Below are 7,731 nucleotides of genomic sequence, written 5' to 3'. Positions count from 1 at the left end.
GGCTCCCTGATTGAGAGTATAGATGTTAATAAGTGTTATGTCTTCTTGGTGCATGATTCCCTTTATCATTATGAAGTGTCCCTCAGTATCTTTTGTTACCTTTTTTATTTTGAAGTCTATTTCATCTGATATTAGCACCACTACTCCCACTTTTGCCAGAATGCCATTTGCTTGGAATATCCTTTTCTGCCCTTTCATTTTGAGTCTATATTTGTCTTTGGAGGTGAGATGTGTCTCCTGGAGGCAGCATATGTTTGGGTTTTGTTTTTTGATCCATTCTGCAACTCTGTGCCTTTTTATTGGTGAGTTCAGTCCATTTACATTTAGGATGATTATTGAGATATGAGGTCTTCTTATAACTATTTTATCTTTTGCTTTCTGGTAGCTCAGTATTTCATTGCTTCCTTGTCTTTGTGTTTCTGGTTTTTTGGTTTTTTTTTAAATTTTGGTTGGCTTTTGTGCATTTTGCTTCTGATTCTTCTTGTTTTATGTTATGTACTTGAGTTCTGACTCTATGGTGAGTGGTTACCATTACAAATATGAAAAAGGTAGTTATGCATATGTAGTCATCCATGTTTTTCTGTGTGTGTCTTATCTTGTTTTCCCTTTGCAAATTTGGGTCTTTGAATCCTTCCCTTTTCAATCATTGTTATCTCAGTTTGTTTCTATGTATGCTGAACATTTATTACTATCTTGCTATAGCAATTCTCTTCTTATTATTTAAGCTTATAATGCCCTGTTCTTAGTAAGTGTCTCACTCCTCTGCTTCTATTTGCCTAATAGTCACTTTATTCCTAATTATGTATTTTTTTGTTGTTCTTACTTTGTTTTAGGCGAGCTGACCCCTTTCAGTATTTCCTGTAGTGCAAGCCTCATAGTGGAGAATTCCCTCAATTTTTGTAATTTCTCCTTCATTTCTAAAGGAGAGCTTAGCTGAATACATTATTCCTTCCACTTAATAGTTTAAATATTTGATTCCATTCTTTTCTGGCTTGTAAGGTCTGCGCAGAGAAGTCCAAGGATAATCTAATGGGTTTTCCTTTATAAGTTACTGTTTTCTTCTCCCTGGCTGCCCTGAGTATTCTATCTTTGTCATTGATTTTTGATAACTTTAATATGATGTGTCTTGGTGAAGGCCTTTTTGGGTTGAGATAATTGGGTGTTCTGTTGACTTTCTGAATTCTAAATTCCAACTCATTCCTTAGATTTGGGAAATTCTTGTCCACTATTTGTCCGAAAATGCTTTCTAGTCTCTATTCCTTTTCCTCATCTTCGGTAATGCCCATTATTCTTATGTTTCCTCTCCTGACGGTATCAGCTAGTTTTTGTATTTCCCTTTCATTATTTTTCATTCTTCAGTTTCTCTCTTCTTCCTTCTGATTTATTTCTAGATTTCTGTCTTCAGTATCACTAATCCTTTCCTCCATTTGGTCAACTCTAATTCCCAAGCTTGTTATTTCATTTTTCAACTGTTGCAGAGTGTTTTTTTTTTTTTTAATCTCCAGAAGTTCTATTTGGTTTTTTTCAACTGTTGCAGAGTGTTTTTTTTGTTTGTTTTTGCAATTTCTGAAATTGTTGATATGACTCGTTTCACAGCTCACTAAGTTTTTTCAGAAGTACCATCCTGAATTCTCTGTTACTTAAGTCACATATTTCTATGTCTGTGAGCTCATTTTCTGGAGATTTTCATCTTTCTTTCTGAGATGCCTTGTCACTTTGGTTGTTCATGGTGTTTAATGGACTATTTCTCTGCCTGAGCATTAATGGAAGTGTATTCTGTTCTTTATCCAGAAAGAAGATTTATTATATAAAGGTCTCTCTTTAGTCTACTGCAAAGAAGGCGCTTTTCTTTTGGTTTCAAGTAGGTAGTGTCTAAGCCTCTTGGATCCCTGCTTTATAAAAAGCCTAATGTCTTTTATTTTCTTGTAGATATTTGATCACACTAGGTACTCTCAGTTTCAGTCCCTGTCAGTGTTAGTAACAGTTTTGGTAGTGTTTGCTTAGATTCCTCTGAGACTCCACAGTGTTCGGTCTCTGAGGGTATGGGGGGAGAGGTCCTCTGGGTTGAGGGTTGGGAGCTGTGGCTCAGCCTCGGTTTTGTACCTGGGGCCAGTAAAAATCAACTGTTTTTTCTCTGCAGTCCCATCCCACTTCTCTGCTTTCTGCCCTGATAACTGAGCCCTGCTTCTGGCTGCGTTGAAAAGTCCCAGCACCTCCAGGCAGGGCTGTTCAGGGAAGTCGCTGCACCTTCTCCCTTCCCCTTCCTCCTTTAGGGAGCTCCAGAGGCTGAGAAAGGTAGCTTCAGTCTCCGCAGCTTTTGCTCAGATTCAAAGGCAAGTATTTTTATCTCAGTTTTACAGATAAGATTTCAGAGGCTTGGAAGGTTAATTGACTTTGTTAAAAACACATTGCTAGCAAAGAGCTGAGCCAAGATTTATATCTCAACCTGAATAGTGCTAAATGTCATCTTCTTCACCAAACGGTTTTCCAAATAATACTAGTGTCTAGTGAGATATTAAGAGTGTTCCATGAAAAAAGGCTTTATTGTCACCTACATTTGAACAACATCACACTTCAGGGAAAAATTAACTTAATTTAATGCTTGGCTCTTTAATTTTATTTGGGTACTACATATATGTTTTTTTTACTGACAAACCTTCAACCATATTACCCTAGAGACAAAAGGAAGAAATAATGAATGAGGAAACCCAAGAACCATTCACTGATCTAGGTTTTTTTCCTATTCAGTACAATTTGAAACAACCACTGCCCATTAGGAACGTTTCAACCAATTTTAGGAAACCCTTGAATAATAAAGAAGAAAAATGCCAAAAATCCTTATTGTCCTTATAGTCTGAAGTCCAGAAGAAACTAATTTATCATGAAGTTAATAAAAGTTAATCTATAAGCTGCTGTGCATGGACTCATTCCAAAACCCTGAGAGGTCCTTAACAGTGTGTTCATATAATCATAAGCTTTGAGTAAAACTTGCCAAAAAAAAAAAATAGTATCTGCACTGGTTAAAACCTTGTCTCCTTCCCCTTCAGCTTGCTCTGTGCCATGTTTTGTCCTACCGAGTGATATCAAAGTAGCTGCCGCCTATTTTGGAATTTAGTTAACTAGGTGAGTTTGGAATGCAGTAGGATTTGTTTCACACTATAATTCTCAACTGGGTGTGATTTTGCCCCCCAAAAGACATTCAGCACTGTTGGGAGACATTTTTCGATGTTACGATTGGGGTGGGAAGTGGGAATATTACTGGCATATAGAGGCCAGAGAGGCTGCCAAATACCTGGAATTCAAAGAATGTCCTCCCTCTTACCAACAAAGATTGACTGGGCCAAAAATATCAGTAGTGCCAAGATTGAGAAATCCTGGTTCGATGGAATACATTTTTGTGGTTTGCAATCACTTTCATGTATAATTAAGGAATTCCTGGTTGTCCTGGTGTAGAAATGGCTTCCATGAATATTTTACGCTAATTTGCCCAGCATCATGATGTAAAGATAGAAGACAGAGACTATAAGAACAGTTCTACAGTAATTGACACTAGAAGTATATAGGAGTAGAGAACAGAAAGGGTTTGAAAATTATGGAGCCCAAAGCTAGTCTGAGATAATTTTTCCAAACCTCAAACACTTAAAAGCAAGAGGATGATGCCCATTCAAAACAGAAGACTCCTTCTATTAAGAAAATACTCAACAATGCAACATGTACAGTTATAAATGCTCCATAAATTTTTTGACAAGAATTATACATAATAGAGTTTATAAAACTCCTCAGTATTGTAGGGCACACACCTGAAGCTGTACTAAAAACACTACATATGTCTATTTTAAAGTCACTTAATTTATGCATCCAACATAGGGGCATCTTAGCATGACATTACCAACCACAAATTATGAGGCCGAAATAAAATTTTCTAAACTATCATTAATTTAAAACTCATTTGATCTACTATGCTATAAGACAGAATTAATTATGTTTCATTCCATTTATAAAAAATATAAATAGAAACTGTCATAGAAACTGGTGCTAGAGAAAAAAGTATTATACAGATATATAAGGCGGTTAATTAATAAAAATGTTATATTTTTTCATGAATTTTTGTGATGTTATTTTACTTGTCAGCTTTTTAAAATATGTAACTTATTGTTATTTTTAAATCATTTTAAATATTCACTTTTGGATTTAATTTTGAATTTATAATTTTAATTTCTTTTTTTAAAAAGGGTCCACAAAGTTGTCTTAAACTTCAGGCCCCAAAGAACCAAAATATTTTCCTACTACACATTTTATTTTGATATAACATACTGAATTGATTTTTTTTTTATTTTATTTCCTTAAAGAAAATATTTGCTTCTTGCTCATGGCTCACTTAAAAAGCAGACCCACTGCACTGACACATCATTTTGTTTTCTTCTTCTGCTCTATCTTACTAGGACTGAAATATTCTTTTCCATTTCCTTTACTTAATGGAAAATGAAGATGCAAAAAAAAAAAAAAAATCCCATTTCCTCTGTGAAACCTGTGGCCCTTAAATCAGAAAGACAATTTATGGATTCTAGCTATGCTTGCATTACTTGCCATGTCAATAAAGTTTATTAAAATTGGAACTGGAATTAAAAAGCTTAAACCAAAAATAACAGTTTAGGGGGCAGAAAAAAAAAATATATATATATATGTAGGTTATATCCAAATAAGTATGTTACTCTTCCTTCAGCTAGAATGTAATGCAAGTTAACAAAAGCCACTTTGTTTTATAATCCAAGTTAATCACGTTAACATTGAGGAAATTTTTTTTTATTTTTATTTAATAGTTTATGACTTAAGACTTGCCATTTCATATTAGAAAGAGGGTTCAAGAAAAAGAACTTTTTGCCCTATGGGTTAGAATTCTAGGTCTTTAAGATTTAGAGAGAACATGACAAAAAATATCTATGGCAAGGCTAAAATTACTAGTCAGGGTGAACATTATAAAAATGTAAGTAAAAGTGATATGAGTACATTGAATTGGTTGAAACGTAAAATCCCACAGAGAAGTATTTGTGGATTGCTGCAGGAAATCTACATTAAAGTACATTATTTCATGCAGAGAGAATCTTACTGAAATTATAAAGTACTCCTATGGCAAAAAGGAAAGAACAACCCACAGCTTTATAGCAGCAGTCAGGGTAACAGCACACATCTCAAAATAAATCCCTCACACTTTCAGAGGAATAACTCCTGCTAATAAAATGTCTCAAAACATCTGTGCACTACCTGAAGTTGCCTGAATATTCTGGCCAAAGACACAGAAATGTAGGTTGCAATAGGGCATAATAATACTTCAGAGATGCTGCTATTGAAGCATTTCTAATTTCAGTCAGTCTTAAAATGTTCCAGTCTAACAGGGAGACACAAAGATGAAAGGCATCAGGAGCCCTAGATTGAAGATTAGGGAATATTTGAAGCTAAAAACACTTAGTAGGCTACATATGTGGGGATAATAGTACAAATTAAGCATTTGAGCTCCTGATTCAACTTCTTGTATTCTATTCGTGTTCCTCTGGAGTAATCAGGATTGTTACCCAAAATTTGAGGAGAGTATCTGGATACTTTGATGTTTTAGTGGGAGAATTTGTTGAGAATTCTATCAAGCTCTTGGCATTAAGGAAAATATCTACTTGGCTCTATAGACTTAATATTTTGCAGAATCAGGGAAAAATGAAGTAGTCTGATAAAGAAAAAAGGCTACTGATCTAGATTACTAAGAAATTATGCACAACTGTGACCTGGGGATATTTCTTCACCTTATCTCTAAAATACCTAATAGTATATATCTGAGGGTGTTAAAGTAATAGTAACGTATGTGAAATGACTTCACATGAGAACTGGAACAGAGTGGTTTTGTTGTTGGTCTAATAGTTATCTTTTTCTTCCTTTATTTAACCTTAACTACACTTAGGTGATCATGTTTAAGAAACAGCTGTTTGTCTACTATATTTTGAAATTTATCATAATCATTTTTGTTTCCTTATATGTGTAAACATTTTGAAATTTGAAGGAGGTGTTAACAAAATGAAGAGAAATACTTATTAGATGGTTCACAGAATAACAATAGAGTTCGTATTTGCTGAAGAGTGGGAATGGAGTTTTGTGTTTTAGTAGTATCCTACCTCTATTAAGTACCCAGACTATTTTGTATACTTAGAGTTTCATTTCAACTTATCAAACAAGTTTAACCTAATCTGAATACAAACCAAATTTTTAAAAAAACAATATTACATGTGGAAAACATGCTGAAATTAAGTATGCATATTTTAATTTAAGCACGGAACTTGAGCTAACAATTTCTACTATCACACATGGAAATGTCTAATATATCACTGACCAGAATAAAATACACTTGGATTTCTTTTGCCCTCCCTCCTTCTCTCCCTTCCTCCCTTCCTTCTTTTAAAAACTTTCAGATGAAACAGAAGTCAATTGGACTCAGTCTCACTGTACTACATATAGACCTAAAAGAGTTCACTATGATAGTCTTATCTGTAAGGTTGTTCTACATAAACCTTGATGATAGTATCATAATGGGGTTCTGATGTAATAGCAACATAACTTACTATCTTAAATATAAGTACAAGTAAAAGCATATATCAAATATACTATCTTTAATATGATATATTATAATTTTTCAGTTCTGCCTACCATTCATAATTCTTGAGTTTTTTTCCTCTAAAAATAGCTTTGGTTTCATGACATCTATAATCACACTTTTCTGAAACTACATGAGCATTCTGTTAAAACTCTGGGAAAACAAAATTGAAATACAACAATTGAAATCTTCCAGTCATATATCAGTATTATCAGCACTTGGAAAGTTAATGGGATCTGTTAAAATGTGTGCATATTTTTTTTTCATACTTAAGCCCATCTTTCTCCAGTTTTATGTCAAATTTATGTTTTCTTCAACATTGAAATTACAGGTCCATAATGCCTTATCTGTAAATCTGAAATCCAAAATAATCTAGATATCAAAAGGTGATTTGGAATGGCTATGATGATAATTGGCTGAGCATGAGGTTATTTATGAATCTCTGTTTTACACATTTATAGATGCTTACACATTTCCCTAAAAAATTGCAAAGTCTTTGATTACAGTGCTCTCACAGACCCACTGTTAAACGTACCCGATCACTGTTCTAACATTCTAAAGTTCTTAATTGTGATAAACATCTTGCCCCATGGATTTCAGGAAAGAGATTATAGACCGAATTTCCTTCAGGATTGCTTCTGTTATATTGACTCTTAACTTTTCTTCTTTATTTCTATTTCTAAAAATTTATTGGATTTCAATAACATTAAAGGTAAGCCGTGTTTAGAAATTGATCAAGGGTTAATATACAGGGCCTCTTTGGTGAGCTATTAAAAGTAGAATTTAATTTCTAAATTATAGAATTTAAATTTAAATAATTATCTCTATTAGAGAACAGGGGAGAATGCTAGATGTCAAACAGGAGTATCTATTTGAAAACAAAATGATAGGATTTCTCCTCAGAGAGGGAACTAGAATGCTAAAGTCTAAGTAATCTTATTTAAATGTAGGAGTTTCATTTTATTAATACATCTGAAAAAGCAGATGCCTGGCACTGTATACTAACTGCTAAGAGTCCTGTGATTTTCTACCATAATCCAGCTATTTTCAGAGTTTTTGATAGATGGCCCTTAGTGCTCTGCCACCCTGCTCTGTGA

The sequence above is a fragment of the Pteropus vampyrus genome, unplaced genomic scaffold, assembly GCF_000151845.1.
Source record: "Pteropus vampyrus isolate Shadow unplaced genomic scaffold, Pvam_2.0 Scaffold43, whole genome shotgun sequence".
NCBI lineage: Eukaryota > Metazoa > Chordata > Mammalia > Chiroptera > Pteropodidae > Pteropus > Pteropus vampyrus.
Note: the sequence above shows the minus strand (reverse complement) of the source record.